The sequence below is a fragment of the Bombina bombina genome, chromosome 1 (assembly GCF_027579735.1).
Source record: "Bombina bombina isolate aBomBom1 chromosome 1, aBomBom1.pri, whole genome shotgun sequence".
NCBI classification, from domain to species: Eukaryota; Metazoa; Chordata; class Amphibia; order Anura; family Bombinatoridae; genus Bombina; species Bombina bombina.
Genome location: NC_069499.1, coordinates 188,696,227 through 188,714,253, shown reverse-complemented (window position 1 = coordinate 188,714,253; position 18,027 = coordinate 188,696,227). Strand labels below are relative to the sequence as shown.

At 38.4% G+C, this 18,027-nt stretch overlaps 1 protein-coding gene across 1 annotated transcript in view; it reads right to left on the bottom strand.

The window, feature by feature from the left end:
* The window catches only part of PAPLN (papilin, proteoglycan like sulfated glycoprotein), a 517,238-nt gene that overhangs the window by 198,592 nt on the left and 300,619 nt on the right, over positions 1–18,027 (bottom strand).

The window sequence follows — 18,027 nt, the reverse complement described above, 5'->3', positions numbered from 1 at the left end:
GTGCACCTTACCTATGTATTTCATTTACTCCTTCATAGTGGTGAAACACTTATAGCCAGATTACAAGTAAATTGCTATTTAATGCTTTTGCTTGGGCATTAACACCGCCAGAAGTAATATTTTTGTGCATGCAATTTATTGTGCATATTACAAGTTAAAAGTAAAACTTTTGCTTGTGAACGAAACCCGAAGCGCACTTACTAAAGGACTTCAGATATCATGATGAGCACTAACTCGAAAAGGAGTTATTCATATTTAACATTCCATAAATCCGATAGGAGTACACTAATTCTCGATGTGCGCTAACCCAACAAGAGTCATATTAAGGTATGTTATAAAAGGGAAATTAAACACTTTGAGATGGTAAAATAAATCATATATATAAAAAAAACTCTACAATATACTTCCATTATTTATTTTCATTATTTATTTTGTCTTTTTTCCCTGCAATTACATTCTGAAATTGTGAGCTTTTCAGTTTCTGTTAGAAATTGAAGTGCAGAACTCCAGTGACCTATTTATAACTGTCCATAATTGGCTGGCCACAGCAGAGAAGGTATCCTAAGTCACAGCATAGCAGTTCCCATTGTTTAATAGACACTATGGATAGATTACAAGTGGAGAACTAATCAATTGCGCACCCATAAACAAACAAATTTGCCCGTTTACAGGTGCGCAATTAATAACCAGCAATTACAAGTGTGCAATCTGAAAATTAACCACACATTTTAATTAGACATGTGCGATTCGTTTCAGTTCGATTCGGAAATTCGGAAAATCAGCAAATTCTGCGATTCGGATCGAACCGAATTTCCGAATTAAAATTCTGCTGAATTTTCCGAATCTAACCGAATCGATTCGTAAATTCGGATGGCCATTGGGATTACACTAGTATTGTACAGTATGTTAGGTTAACACCTAATATACAGTATAATACTAGTCTAATCCCACCTAACACTTACCGAAATGCCGAATTTACGAACCGAATTGAACCAAATCCAGACGAATTTCTTCGAATCCGAATGAATCCGAAACGAATCCGAAACGAATCGATTCATAATTATCCGAATTCGAATCGATCCAAACTGAACTGCGAAAAATTCCGAATCGATCCGAACCGAACCGAATTTTTTCGCCATGCACATGTCTAATTTTAATGTAGTGTAGTTTTTTTATTTAAAAAGTAGCATTTTTTTTAAAATAAAAAACACCTGCACAAAGCAGTTTTTAGCGGTTAAAGTGAGCGGTTGAAAAGTGCCTTTACATTGCGGTCTATGGGGACTGTGTGTTGCCAGTAAATATATATGTATATGATCATATATATATATATACTGTATATTTAGGTGTTAATATGTGTATATACACATATAAACACATAAATATATATGTATATATTCATGTACATATTTATTTAAATCTTCTGCCCGACTTACCCCCTTTGCTGCACTTGGTTCTCATGCTATGAGAACAAGGCTCCCATTGAGCACAACGCTTCCATGCAATATAATTGCGTGCGCTGGTATCGCTCGACTCGTAATCTAGCCCTAACAATTTACACTTATTTTGTCAATATTTAAACAACTAATGAAACTTTAAAAAATACCTCTACATGTTATTCTCAGACTAATCTTTTCTTTGACTGCATCATTCTATCTACCATTTATTTAATGCTTAATGTCCCTTTAATAATATATGATAATTAAAATAAATGATTATTACAGATGTACTAAAATATTTTTTAAAAATCCATAGAATATATATGTATAAAAATATTTTACAGTACAAATAATAATTAATAATTTTTTTCAGTATTTTATATTTAATATTAACATAATGCACCTTAAAGGGACTTAAAACCCAATTTATTTTTTCTTTCAGGATTCAGATAGAACATACAATTTTAAAGGGCAATTAAACCCAAATTTTCTCTTTAATGATTCAGATAGTGAATACAATTTTAAACAACATTCCAATTTACTTCTATTATCTAATTTGCTGCAATCTTTAGATATCCTTTGTTAAAAAATAGCAATGCACATTGGTGAGCCAATCACATGAGGCATCTATGTGCAGCCACCAATCAGAAGCTACTGAGCCTATCTAGATATGCTTTTCAGGAAAGAATATCAAGAGAATGAAACAAATTAGATAATAGAAGTGAATTAGAAAGTTGTTTAAAATTGTATACTCTATCTGAATCAAGAAACAAAAAATGTAGGTTTAATGTCCCTTTAAGCTTTCCAATTTACTTGTATTATTAAATGTGTTTCATTCCCTTGATATCCTTCGCTGAAGGAGCAGTGCACTACCGAGAGCTAGCTGAACACATATGCAGCTAGATTTAGAGTTTTGTCGGTAACGACACGCGTAGCTAATACCGCTGGTATTTAGAGTTCACAGAATGGCTGCGTTAGGCTCCAAAAAAGGAGCATAGAGCATAATTTACCGCCACTGCAACTCTCAATACCAGCGGTGCTTACGGACGCGGCCAGCTTCAAAAACGTGCTCGTGCACGATTCCCCCATAGGAAACAATGGGGCAGTTTGAGCTGAAAAAAAAACTAACACCTGCAAAAAAGCAGCGTTCAGCTCCTAACGCAGCCCCATTGTTTCCTATGGGAAAACACTTCCTGCACCTAACACCCTAACATGTACCCCGAGTCTAAACACCCCTAACCTTACACGTATTAACCCCTAATCTGCCATCCCCGCTATCGCTGACCCCTGCATATTTTTTTAACCCCTAATCTGCCGCTCCGTACACCGCCGCAACCTACATTATCCCTATGTACCCCTAATCTGCTGCCCCTAACACCGCCGACCCCTATATTATATTTATTAACCCCTAATCTGCCGCCCCCAACATCGCCTCCACCTACCTACAATTATTAACCCCTAATCTGCCGACCGGACCTCGCCGCTACTCTAATAAATGTATTAACCCCTAAAGCTAAGTCTAACCCTAACCCTAACACCCCCCTAAGTTAAATATAATTTAAATCTAACGAAATAAATTAACTCTTATTAAATAAATTATTCCTATTTAAAGCTAAATACTTACCTGTAAAATAAATCCTAATATAGCTACAATATAAATTATAATTATATAATCAGCCAATAGAATGCGAGCTCAATCTGATTGGCTGATTGGATCAGCCAATCGGATTGAACTTGAATCAGATTGGCTGATTCCATCAGCCAATCAGAATTTTCCTACCTTAATTCCGATTGGCTGATAGAATCCTATCAGCCAATCGGAATTCGAGGGACGCCATCTTGGATGACGTCCCTTAAAGGAACCTTCATTCTGTTTTAGGACGTCGGAAGAAGAGGATGGATCCGCGCCGGAGGTCTTGAAGATGGAGCCGCTCGTCATTGGATGGAAGAAGATAGAAGATGCCGCTTGGATGACGATGTCTACCGGTCCGGATCTCCTCTTCTGCCCGGATAGGATGAAGACTTCTGCCCGATGATGGACTTCTTCAGCCGCCGATTGGATCAAGACTTCAGCCGGAGGATGGACGACTTCAGCCCCGGCTTGGGCTTGGATCAAGACATCGGAGCCTGGACCGATCGGTGATACCCGGCGTGGTGAAGATAAGGTAGGAAGATCTTCAGGGGCTTAGTGTTAGGTTTATTTAAGGGGGGTTTGGGTTAGATTAGGGGTATGTGGGTGGTGGGTTGTAATGTTGGGGGGGGGGTATTGTATGTTTTTTTTCCAGACAAAAGAGCTGAATTCTTTGGGGCATGCCCCGCAAAAGGCCCTTTTAAGGGCTGGTAAGGTAAAAGAGCTTTTCTATTTTAATTTTAGAATAGGGTAGGGCATTTTTTTATTTTGGGGGGCTTTGTTATTTTATTAGGGGGCTTAGAGTAGGTGTAATTAGCTTAAAATTGTTGTAATCTTTTTCTAATGTTTGTAAATATTTTTTTATTTTTTGTAACTTAGTTCTTTTTTTATTTTTTGTACTTTAGTTAGTTTATTTAATTGTATTTATTTGTAGGTATTTGTATGTAATTAATTTATTGATAGTGTAGTGTTAGGTTTAATTGTAGATAATTGTAGGTATTTTATTTAATTAATTTATTGATAGTGTAGTGTTAGGTTTAATTGTAACTTAGGTTAGGATTTATTTTACAGGTAATTTTGTAATTATTTTAACTAGGTAACTATTAAATAGTTATTAACTATTTAATAGCTATTGTACCTGGTTAAAATAAATACAAAGTTGCCTGTAAAATAAATATTAATCCTAAAATAGCTACAATATAATTTAATAGAGTGGCGGCGATGTGGGGGGACCTCGGTTTAGGGGTACATAGGTAGTTTATGGGTGTTAGAGTACTTTAGAGCACAGTAGTTAAGAGCTTTATGAACCGGCGTTAGCCCAGAAAGCTCTTAACTCCTGTTTTTTCTCTGCGGCTGGAGTTTTGTCGTTAGATTTCTAACGCTCACTTCAGCCACGACTCTAAATACCGGCATTAGAAAGATCCCATTGAAAAGATAGGATACGCAAATGGCGTAGAGGAATCTGCGGTATGGAAAAGTCGCGGCTGCAAAGTGAGCGTTAGACCCTTTCCTGACTGACTCTAAATACCAGTGGTAGCCCAAAACCAGCGTTAGGAGCCTCTAACGCTGGTTTTGACGGCTAACGCCAAACTCTAAATCTAGGCGATAGTCAGCTAAACACAAGAGACAAATGTGCGTAGGCAACTATCACCAGCTAGCTCCCACTAGTGTAGGATATGCACATATTCTTTTTTAACAATGGATACCAAGAGAACAAAGTACATTTGAAAATAGAAGTGAAATTAAAAAATCATGCAAGCTTAAAGGGACGGTATACTATAAAATTGTTTTCCCCTTAATGTGTTTCCAATAACTTTTTTAATCAGATGCAGAGTATAAAATGCATGAGATTTGCAAGGCTGATTTGTGTATATAAGTTAGCTGATTTTGTGTTTTGAAGCCACAACCTAATAAAATAGGTTGAGCTTGTAGGTATAATCAGATCTCATTACTTTATCACATTGGGTAAATATACCTGTGTGTTTATCTATATCAGTCCATAAACCAATCACCAGTACTTGGAGAGAACAATGTAAAATTAACATTGTATTACCTTATCTCTTCTATACCACACTGGCAGTGTAATTTCTTCTACTGGCTGTGTTTACACAGCTTGGCCTCGAGGCCAAAAACTTTCAGGTTGGGTGGAGATACCACAGGCTAAATTAACTATTTTAAATGCCAAAATAAGGGTAATGGAAATACTTGTAAACAATTTAATACACCCCAGCAGGCAAAGTGGATCATTGGGAACAAATTAAAGGGGAGAATTTTTTTTTGTAAACTGTCCCTTTAATTTTGACTTGCCTATTCCTTTAAGATAACTAATTCTTCATGTGTGCTAACCCGACATCACATTAGGCCAAAAGTGCAAAACCCCAAAGCACGTTATGCAAATTTCACATTCTAATGTTCTTCACATAGGACTTTTTTAATTTTTATTGTTAGATATATATTTCTAAATATATCTGATAATGTTAATGTAAAATATATATCTATAGAAATAGATATATAGGAAATTATATATAGGTAGAGGTGTATATATACTTATCTATATATATTTATATTTAGAATAAAAACAAAATGTATGCTTATCTGATAAATTGTTTTCTTTCAGGATTGTGAGAGTCCACAAGCCTTGAGGTATAAGACTGAATTCACGCCACTAGGAGCCAAACAACCCCAAACAACCAGAGTTTTAATCCCTTCCACCTCCCTGTACTACTCAATTTAATGTATAGCTGAGTAGGGAAAGGGAGACAGATAGGTAGGAAAGAAAAAGCAGGGGATATAGGATACAAATAAAAAACTTCTTCCAAAGAAGTAAAAACATCAAAACAATAAAATTTGGCAAAATAACATAAGGAAGAATATATTGCAGCTTAGCAAATCTGATCCATAGATGCTTCATTTTTGAAAGCCCAAGAAGTAGCAACTGATCTAGAGGAATAATCTGTGATATGTTAAGGGGGCGACCAAGTAAGCCTTGTGATTAATCTGTTTAAGTTAAAAAGCCAAAGTCACTGAAGTAGCCTTTTGACCTTACAAAGAATGCTCTATCTGAAATCCTTAGCAGCCTAAAGATAAAACTTTACTACATATATGTTATGGAGGGGCATCTCCTTAGAATTTTAAGAATCAGGCCACAAAGAAGGAATAGAAATCTTTTGTTTTATTTATATTTTATCAGAAGAAAAAACCTTAGGTAAGAAATCATATTTGGTACAAAGCATAGTTTTGTCCTTGTGAAAAATGAGAAAAGGGGATCACAAGATAAGGATAATAGCTCAGAAACAAAAGATATTGCTAGAAGAAGAAAAACATTTCCAGGACAGGAATTTAATATCTATACTATGTAAGGGTTCAAAAGGGGGATCCTGCATAATTCTCAGTAAGGCATGGACAAAAGTTTGAACTTGAGGAAGTTTGGATATTCTTTTGTGAAAAAGGACAGACAGAGACTAAATTTACCCTACCAAGAACAAGCAGATAGACCCTTATCTCATCCATCCGGAAAGAGATAAAGGATTCTAGGAATCCGGAAGGAATGCCAATAGAAAACTCTGCCAGCACACTAACCAAAGTATACTCTCCATATACTTAGGTAAAGCCTTAAGTTACTGACTTCCTGACAGTGAAAAACAAATTTGTTTTCCCCTGATACATTTCTTTCTTTCTTGGTTGTGAGCTTACTCTTGGTAAATACTTCACCTGGCCACTAGAAGGAGGCAAAGACACCCCCAACCAGAGATTTAAATATCCCTCCCACTTCCCTCTCTCTCCCAGTAGTATGTATAGCCCAGATAAGAAAGAATGGAGAGAACTGGGGTAAAGTCAAAACTGCTGCCACTGAAAAAAACATGGGCAGGTTCCTAGACTCTCACAACCAAAAAATAAATAAATCAGGTAAGTATAAATTATGTTTTCTTCATAATGGTTGTGAAAGTCCACAATCTTACTCTTGGGAACCTATACACAAGCTGAGAAATCCATCAATACAAAGTTCGTGTAACACTGCCTTATCCTGGTGAAAAACCAAATAAGGTGATTTCCACAACAACGAACAGTAGTTAGACTGAGGGACTAAAGATTTTGATTAAAGAACAGACCTTGTACCAGCAGATCTGGTCGAAGATGCTATGGAGTGGCACTGGACATCCAAATCAGATCCACGTACCAAGTCTTGCGTGGTCACACAGGAGCTATGAGAATGGCCAAAATTGTTTCCTGTGACAGGAAGCTACTACCTATAGTAGAAGAACAACTGGAGGAAAGATATACATTAGATGGTAATTCCACAGAGCTGTCAACGCATCCACTAGACTCGACCTCGAGTTGTACCGAGGAAGTTTGGGATGGGATGCCATCAGATCTATCTCCAGCCGACCCCAGAGATCAATCAGCATGTTGAAAACTTCCTGGTTTAGCAACCATTCCACCAGATAGAAAGCTTATCCCCAGCTGTGGGATTATATATATATATATATATATATATATATATATACTTATATGTAAGTATGTGTATATATATATATATATATATATATATATATATTCCCCTCTTTTTTCCTATCTTTCTCTTTTTCTTCTTCTTTACTCCTTTCTTTTATACTCAGGTGTAGGGAATTTCACCCTTTATATTTTTTTTATTTTTTTTTTAAATTTTTAATTTTTATTGAGAACATAAAGAAATACATACAAATAAACATTACGGGTATCTGTGACATATTACAGCGGTATATTAACTCTGTTACATACCCTCAAAAATATTAAAGTTCTCCTTTTTTTTCCCCCAACTAATAACAGAATTGGTCACTCTTGGACCAGATGTATAAACTCAGTGTACATGCCTGGGGTGTTATAGAAAAATAAACATAACAAGAAAAACAAAAAAAAAATGCAAAACAAAATTTGCTCCCTAATGGTTAGGGAGCGAAGACCGAAACTGAACACAGCAAATACATCACTACAATGCGTTGACAACAGACCAGCTGTACAGACAACTTTTAGTACAGGTGGAAATATGAGTAGGCATAATTTATATGAATTAATAGATTCTAATATATATAGGTACTAACTCAAAGTATTTTGTTAGTAATTATTAGAGTAAGTTTCATATATCTCCTGAAGTTATAATGATTGAGCCTGGTAGCATGCACGTGAGGCTGATAAACAACTAATATGTTGTTTTAACTAAAGATTAGTACTGTAGCATTGTGCAATTTTATAATACTTAGGGTATATGTGTGTGTCAATTAAACTTCCTCAAGTTCAATATCAATAAAATTATAAGTCCTCAGATATTAGCATTTATGATAAAGGATCTGTGACTGTTAACTAAACACAAATCTCACCTGCAACTCCGGCCGCAAGCCGCAGGGCGAGTTCCAATTTTATGGAAAAATTTGTGGATCCTATCTGTTATGTATGAAATATATGAGGAGGGCTTAAAATAAGTGTGTAAAGATATTCCCTTAACAAATATATAACATGACAATGCAAGGTTTAGGCAATATTATAGTAGTAAAGCAATAATAGGCATTTATAATGTGAATGAGTCTATTTGCCTGTATTTATTAACCTCATAAATATTGGAGACAGCTTTAAGATTTGAAGTCTCCATCAGCCAGGTTGTAGATTTATCAATTCATTCCTAGACACAACATACTATTAGATAAATCACTTTAAGTAAAATTTTCCACCTTTGTGTCATAGAGCCTTTCAGCCCAGCTACACCCCATGAAAAGAGACTATTATTGGGATGTATCCAACTAAGCGAAGCCAGGTATAGTAAATGCTTACATTCCATTCATGGAGGAAGGAGTAGTTCACATATTCAAAGCACTCTAAAGCTATCTTGTGTTCTAATGATGTGGGCATCATTGCTACAGAGCTTATTTTGAAAAGGATTACAAAATCAAACCCAACAAACAATAGACCAATTGAGAAAATAATAAAAAACAACAACAGCAGAACCAATCTTAATTTCCTGTTAATACCCAAACACCATAGAAAACACAAAAACAATATCAGCAGTAAGTCCTTTATAATGTCTAGCTTCATAATATGTAAGGTGTATTACTTGCACTCTATCCACCCGAGAAAGATATCAGCTTAATTAGCCTCCTCCCTGGAAAGTTCTCCATTGTATCTTCCTGGATTAGCGAACCAGAGTCCACATGTTGAAGAGGCCTCTCGGGATGGCGGGAGAGACTGTTCTGTAGACCTCTTTGATTCTCTATAGTGTAGGTTGTCTGAGTTTTTAGTGAGCTATCGCTTAATTTTTGGTACGGCAATGTATTAGATGGGCTAGCTTGCTGATTGAAATCTAAACTGTTAGCCGATGTCAAGCTATCTGTATAAAAATCCATACACACTCTCCTTACCCTCCGGAAGTCCCCCTCAAGGTCCCAGAGCCGTTGCGTTGGTTCAGTATGGTAATCCAATCTCAGTGACCATTGCGATCGGCTGATGATCTTTGATGCCGGTGGTGTGCATAGATGTACAGTTCTCTTCCTCGCTTTAGCAGTTGTCATGGCGTCTGAGGGAATCATAGACAAGCAATTATTTAATTTGGCTGTGGACGCCATTTTAAGATATTTTACGTTGCTTTTCCCCTTTGTTTTTGGTAGATTATATAAAAGGTGTGAATCTTGATTCAAATGCCGGTCAAACTCTTCTCTGATGCTAAGCTTGTGTGCTTGCGCTGGCACTGCTCCTGATGTGTGTTGTTGTGTGCGCTCCTCCGATTGTAATTGCGCATCTGGCTTGCCTGTTGGCTGATGTAGCATTGGTATATCATTGTTTCTCATCAGCTCAAATTTTTCTGCTAGAGATTGTAGGTCTTTTTCTGTGGGTGCTCTGTCAATCAAGGCCTGAAACATATCCTCTAGCTTTTTAAAAGAATGATCCATCTTTTCAAATATGTTGTCGCACCACGTGGCTGTTAATAGCTGTTATAATGTCGCTTATGGGCGATGGGGTATGTTGTGAGATATTTCTGTGTCCGATGTCCACACAAAGTTGAGTAGTTGGTAAGTCTTTTAACTGTGCCCAGCTCCGGTCAGGTAACCCCAGTTTCCCAGGGGGGAAGCGCTGCCTGGTAGAATGCCGCCGCAACAGGCCTCAATCGTCCAAATCTGGCTCCTGGTTCATAAATACAGCCAAATAATAGCTGAGTAGAAGTTGCTTATATTAATAACTACAAACCCAGTTGCAGTTTGTTCTGTGTGCTGTGGAATAATAATGATAATCAGCGGTTTATCACTTTGTCACCTGGAGCACAAGAGAAGTGCGGCCGGTTAGAGCCGTTGCTTGGACACGCCCCCCACCCTTTATATTTTGATATACTTTATAAAGATTGTTGTATATTTAGCTATATTGTGTGAAATTGTTTGATATATAGTAGACATAACTTATAATTTTCTAAGGGTATAATTCAAACATTTCTGGTTTATGTTAAAATACTCCGAAATATATGTCTTTTTTGTATGTTAGCTAGCATGCTCTCCTCTTTTATTGACAACATTCAAATATGTCAAACTGACTTTTTTTTTGCAAGAGGTTCTAGTTGGATTTACGGACTACTTTAATAAATAGATAATCTATAACACTGATTATAATTATGGTTGCATGTTATTGGATGATGCTTATGTATTTAATATGTGACAAGTGTATGTTTATTTCTGTCTTATGCTAAAACTTCAATAAAAATGAAATAAAATAATAAAATTATAAAACTTTGTAACAGTGTGAAGATAAGACCAAGTTACAGCCTTTCAAATTTGTTCTTCAGAGGTCTCGTTTTTAAAGGCCCAGGAAGTAGACACCGAACGGCTAGAATAAGCAGTAATTCTAACAGGTGGGTCTTTGCCAGCTTCCATGTAAGCTCTGCAAATTATACTCCTCAACCAAAAGGACAAAGATACTGTCATTGCCTTTTGGCCCTTACGTTTACAGGAGAATAATACAAACAAACTGGAAGACTGACGAAAATCCTTTGTTGCTTGCAGATAAAACTTTAACGCCCTAACTACACCCAAGTTTTGTAGTAATCTCTCCTTTGGAGATTTAGGCTTAGGACACAAAGAATAAACAACTATCTCCTAATAATTATTCTCCACTGACTTTTCTTCAGGAAGAAAACCGTATTTCGTCCTTAAAAAAAAACTTTATCTTGATGAAACACTAAATAAGGAACCTCCCAAGAAAGAGAAGACACTCTGCGTGCTGAATGAAATAGCCAACAAGAAAGGTACCTTCCAAGAAAGTAACTTTATATCCAAATTGTGCATACGGTTAAAAGGATTATGTTACAAAACCTTCACAACCAAATTCAAACTCCACTGAGGAGTAGAAGACTTAATTACTGGTCTGATTCTGCTCAAAGCCTGAATAAAAGACAATAGGGCAGATGTATCAAGCTCCGAATGGAGCTTGATGCCCCGTGTTTCTGGTGAGTCATCAGACTCACCAGAAACACCAGTTATGAAGCAAAGGTCACAAAGACCGCTGCTCCATAACCTGTCCGCCTGCTCTGAGCAGGCGGACAGACATCGCCGGAAATCAACCCGATCGAGTACAATCAAGTTGATTGACACCCCCCTGCAATGCTGAATACGGCGAGCGTATTGCTTGCCGTATTCAGCGAGGTCTGGCGGACCTGATCCGCACTGTTGGATCAGGTCCGCCAGACCTTGATAACTTGGGGCCTGTATGTCAAGTAACCAAGCCAACTTTCCATGTTACAGGGCAGATAGAGCCAACATTTGACCTTTTAAAGAACTTGCTGCGAGTCTAAGTTTATCTGTATCTGTATTATTATTATCAATACTATCTTGTATTGTGACACAAATTTTACCAAAAAGTATTACTATCAATCCGGCCATGCCAGTATGAAAAACATAATTTATGCTTACCTGATAAATTTATTTCTCTTGTAGTGTATCCAGTCCACGGATCATCCATTACTTATGGGATATTCTCCTTCCCAACAGGAAGTTGCAAGAGGATCACCCAAGCAGAGCTGCTATATAGCTCCTCCGCTCACATGTCATATCCAGTCATTCGACCGAAACAAGACAAAAAAGGAGAAACCATAGGGTGCAGTGGTGACTGTAGATTAATTAAAATTTAAACCTGCCTTAAAAGGACAGGGCGGGCCGTGGACTGGATACACTACAAGAGAAATAAATTTATCAGGTAAGCATAAATTATGTTTTCTCTTGTTAAGTGTATCCAGTCCACGGATCATCCATTACTTATGGGATACCAATACCAAAGCTAAAGTACACGGATGATGGGAGGGACAAGGCAGGTACTTAAACGGAAGTGACCACTGCCTGTAAAAAACCCTTTCTCCCAAAAATAGCCTCCGAAGAAGCAAAGTATCAAATTTGTTAAATTTGAAAAAGTATGAAGCGCAGACCAAGACTCCGTCTCGTAAATCTGTTCAACAGAAGCCTCCTTCTAAAAAGGCCCAAGTGAAAACCACAGCTCTAGTAGAATGAGCTGTAATCCCTTCAGAAGGCTGCTGTCTAGCAGTCTCATAAGCTAAATGAATTATGCTTTTTAACCAAAAAGACAGAGAGGTTGCTGAAGTCTTTTGACCTCTCCTCTGTCCAGAATAGACACCAAACAAGGTGCCTGTTTGATGAAAATCTGTAGTAGCTTGTAAGAAAAACTTTAAAGCACGAGCCACGTCCAAATTGTGTAATAGACGTTCCTTCGTTGAAGAAGGATTAGGATACAAGAACGGAACAACAATCTCTTGAGTGATATTCTTGTTAGATACCACCTTAGGTAAAAACCCAGGTTGGTACGTAGGACTACCTTATCCGTACGGAGGACCAGATAAGGAGAATCACATTGTAACGCAGATAACTCGGAGACTCTACGAGCCGAGGAAATATCTACCAAGAAAGAACTTTCTAAGAGAAAAGTTTGATATCTATGGAATGAAAAAGTTCAAACGGAACTCCTAGAAGAACCTTAAGAACCAGGTTTAAGCTCCATGGCGAAGCAACAGATTTAAACACAGGCTTGGTTCTAACCAAAGCCTGACCAAAAGCCTGAACGTCTAGAATACCTGCCAGACGCTTGTGCAAAAGAATAGACAGTAGAAATCTGTCCATTTAAGGAACTAGCTGACAATCCTTTCTCAAAATCATCTTGGAGAAAAGATAATATCTTGGGAATCCAGACTTTACTCCATGAGTAACCCTTGGATTCATAACAATAAGATATTTACACCATATCTATGTTAAATTTTCCTAGAGACAGGCTTTCATGCCTGTATTAAGGTATTAATGACTGACTCAGAGAAGCCATGCTTTGATAACATCAAAGTTCAGTCTCCAAGCAGTCCAACTCAGATTAGTTATATTTAGATGGTTGAAAGGACCCTGAGGTAGAGGGTCCTGTCTCAGAAGCAGAGACCGTGGTGGAAAGGATGACATGTCCACCAGATCTGCATACCAGGTCCTGCGTGGCCACGCAGGCGCTGTCAAAAAACGCCAAAGCACTCTCATGCTTGATTTTGTGCAAACACCTCCGGAGGGATTTCCCACTCCCCCGGATGAAAAGTCTGACGACTTAGAAAATCCGTCTCCCAGTTCTCAACACCTGGGATATGTATAGCTGATAGACAAGAGTGAGTCTCTGTCCAGAGAATTATTTTAAGACTTCTAACATCGCTAGGGAACTTCTGTTCCCCCTTGATGGTTGATGTAAGCCACAGTCGTGATATTGTCCGACTGAAATATGATGTACCACAGAGTTGCTAACTGAGGCCAAGTCAGAAGAGTATGGAATATCGCTCCCAGTTCCAGAATATTCATTAGGAGGGTCTCCTCCTGAGTCCACTATCCCTGAGCCTTCAGGGAGTTCCAGACTGTATCCCAACCTAAAAGGCTGGCATCTGTGTAACAATTGTCCCATCTGACCTGCGGAAGGTCATACCCTTGGACAGATGGACCTGAGATAGTCACCAGAGAAGAGAATCTCTGATCTCTTGGTCCAGATTTAACAGGAGAACAAATCTGTGTAATCCCCGTTCCTCTGACTGAGCATGCATAGTTGTAGCGATCAGAAAAGTAGGCGTGCAAACGATACTATGTCCCTTGCCGCTACCATTAAACCGATTACATTCATGTACTGAGCCACCAAAGGGCGCGGATGGAATGAAGAACACGGCAGAAAATTAGAAACTTTGACAACCTTGACTCCGTCAGGTAAATTTTCTATCAGAATCCCTAGGAGGGAAACCCTTGAGATTGGGGATAGAGAACTCTTTCCTAGTTCACTTTCCACCCATACGATCTCAGAAATGCCATTACTACGTCCGTATGAAACTTGGCAACTTGTATGTTTGACGCCTGTATCGCGTCTAAATAAGGGGCCATTTTTATGCCCCGCGGTCTAAGGACCGCCAAAGCGACCCCAGAACCTCCATAAAGATTCTTAGGGCTGTAGTTAACCCAAAGGAAAGAGCTACAAACTGGTAATGCCTGTCTAGAAAAGCAAACATGAAAAACGATGGTGATCTTTATGCATTGTAATGTGAGGATAAGCATCCTTCAAATCCATTGTAGTCCTCTATAGACTCTCCTGGATCATAGTTAAAATGGTACGAATAGTTTCCAACTTAAATGATGGAATCTAAGGAATTGGTTTAAGATCTTTAGATCCAAAATAGATCTGAAGGTTCCCTCTCCTTGGGAACCACAAACAGATTTGAGTAAAAATTCTATCCCTGTTCCTCCCCTGGAACTGGATAGGTCTCGTACACAGAGTAAGAATGCCTCTTTCTTTATCCGGTTTGCAGATAATTGTGAAAGGGGAAATCTCCCCTTTTTTTTGGGGGGAAAAGCTTTGAAATCCAGAAGATATCTCTGGGATATAATTTCCAATGCCCAGGGATCCTGGGCCTTTCTCTCTCTCGCCCACGCCTGGGCGAAAAATGAAAGTCTGCCCCCTAAAGGATCCGTTATCGGATAGGGAGCCGTTCTACATGCTGTCTTAGAGGCAGCAGCAGGCCCCTTGGCCTGCTTATCTTTATTCCAGGCCCGGTTGTCACCAGACCGTCTTGGACTAAGCAAAAGTTCCCTCTTGATTTGCCTTAGAGGAAATTGATGCCGCGCCTGCCTTGAAGTTTCGAAAGGCACGAAAATTAGACTTTTTGGCCCTTGATTTGGACCTGTCCTGAGGAAGGGCATTACCTTTTCCTCCAGTGATATTAGCAATAATCTCCTTCAAACCAGGGCCCAATAGGGTCTGCCCCTAGAAGGGAAGTTAAGTAGCTTATTTAGTAAAGTCACGACAGCTGACCATAATATAAGCCATAGCGCTGTGCGCGCCAGCATAGTAAAAAACAGAATTCTTAGCCGTTAGTTTAGACAAAAAAAAAACAAGGCATCAGAAAACAAAGAAATTGGCTAGCTTAAGAGCTCTAAGCTTGTCAAGTATTCATCCAATGGAGTCGCTACCTGTAAAGCCTCATCCAGAGACTCAAACCAGAACGCCGCAGCAGCAGTGACAAAAGCAATGCATGCAAGGGGCTGCAGGATAAAACCTTGTTGAATAAACATTTTCCTAAGGTAACCCTCTAATTTTTTTATCCATTGGATCTAAAAAAGCACAACTGTCCTCGACAGGGTAAGTGGTACGCTAGCTAGAGTAGAAACTCTCCACCTTAGGAACTGTCTGCCATAAGTCCCGTGTGGTAGCAACTATTAGAAACATTTTTCTAAAAATAGGAGGGGAAGAGAACGGCACACCTGGTCTATCCCATTCCTAATTAATAATTTTAGTAAACCTCTTTAGGTATTGGAAAAACATCAGTACACACCGTCACTGCATAGTATTTATCCAGTCTACACAATTTCTCTGGCACTGCGATTGTACACAGTCAATCAGAGCAGCTAAAACCTCCCTGAGCAACAAGTGGAGGTTCTCAAGCATAAAATTTAAATGTAGAAATATCAGAATCAGGTTAAATCATCTTCCCTGAGTCAAAAATATCACCCACAGACCGAAGCTCCCCAGCTTCTGCATATTATGAGGCAGTATCAGACATGGTTCTTAAAGCATCTGTATGCTCTGTAACTATCCCCAGAGCTATCTTGCTTTCCTTTAATTTCAGGTAGTCTGACTAATACCGCTGCCAGTGTATTATTCACAACCTTTGCCATGTCTTGTAAAATAAACGCTATGGGCGCCCTTTATGTACTTGGCGCCATTTGAGCGTGAGTCCCTGAAGCGGGAGTCGAAGGATCTGACACGTGGGGAGAGTTAGTCGGCATATCTTCCCCCTCGACAGAATCCTCTGGTAAATAAACGCTATGGGCGCCCTTGATGTACTTGGCGCCATTTGAGCGTGAGTCCCTAAAGCTGGAGTCAAAGGGTCTGACACGTGGGGAGAGTTAGTCGGCATAACTTCCCCCTCGACATAATCCTCTGGTGATAATGTTTTTAAAGACAAAAAAATTATCTTTATTGTTTAACATGAAATCAGTACATCTGGTACACATTCTAAGATGGGGTTCCACCATAGCTTTAAACATAATGAACACAGAGCTTCCTCTATGTCAGACATGTTAGAACAGACTAATAATGAGGCTAGTAAGCTTGGAAAACACTTTAAATCAGGTTAACAAGCAAATATAAAAAACGTTACTGTGCCTTTAAGAGAAACAAATTTTGTCAAAATTTGAAAAACAGTGAAAAAAGGCAGTAAATCAAACGAAATTTTTACAGTATATGTAATAAGGTAACAGAGCATTGCACCCACTTGCAAATGGATGATTAACCCCTTAATGCAAAAAACAGATAAAAAAAACGACAGATGTTTTTAAACAGACACAACAAAACTGCCACAGCTGAGCTGTGGATTACCTTCCCTATAAACGATTTTGGAAGTCTTTTTAGCCCTTTAGAGATGTCCTGTAGTAATCATGGGACTGCTGAGGGAATCTGGATGATTCATTTTGTAATTTTAACTGCGCAAAAAAGCGCTAAATTAGGTCCCTCCCACTCATATTACAACAGTGGGAAGCCTCAGTTAACTGTTTCTATGCAGAATTTAAGCCAGCCATGTGGAAAAATTAGGCCCCAATAAGTTTTATCACCAAACATATGTCAAAAAACGATTAAACATGCCAGCAAACGTTTTAAAACACATTTTTTTAAGAGTAAGTATCTCTATTAATCAGCCTGATACCAGTCGCTTTCACTGCATTTAAGGCTATACTAACATTACGGTTTTATCACCAATGTACGTTAAAAAACGATTAAACATGTCAGTGAACGTTTTAAAACACATTTTTATGAGAGTATGTATCTCTATTAATAAGCCTTATACCAGTCGCTATCACTGCATTCAAGGCTTTACTTACATTACTTCGGTATCAGCAGTATTTTCTTAGTCAATTCCATTCCTTAGAAAAATATTTTACTGCACATACCTTATTTGCAAGCAAAAACTGCACGCCATTCCCCCTCTGAAGTACCTCACTCCTCAGAATGTGTGAGAACAGCAAATGGATCTTAGTTACTTCTGCTAAGATCATAGAAAAACGCAGGCAGATTCTTCTTCCAAATACTGCCTGAGATAAACAGTACACTCCGGTACCATTTAAAAATAACAAACTTTTGATTGAAGTTAAAAAACTAACTATAATACACCACTCTCCTCTTACTACGTCCATCTTTGTTGAGAGTTGCAAGAGAATGACTGGATATGACATGTGAGGGGAGGAGCTATATAGCAGCTCTGCTTGGGTGATCCTCTTGCAACTTCCTCTTGGGAAGGAGAATATCCAATAAGTAATGGATGATCCGTGGACTGGATACACTTAACAAGAGAAAAAGCTAAGCTCTGAAGCTTCGGCAGAGTGTCTCACTCACTTCTGAAACCAACAATCAGTGTGTCTCAAGCAGTGCCTCTGAATTAGCTCCTTCGCT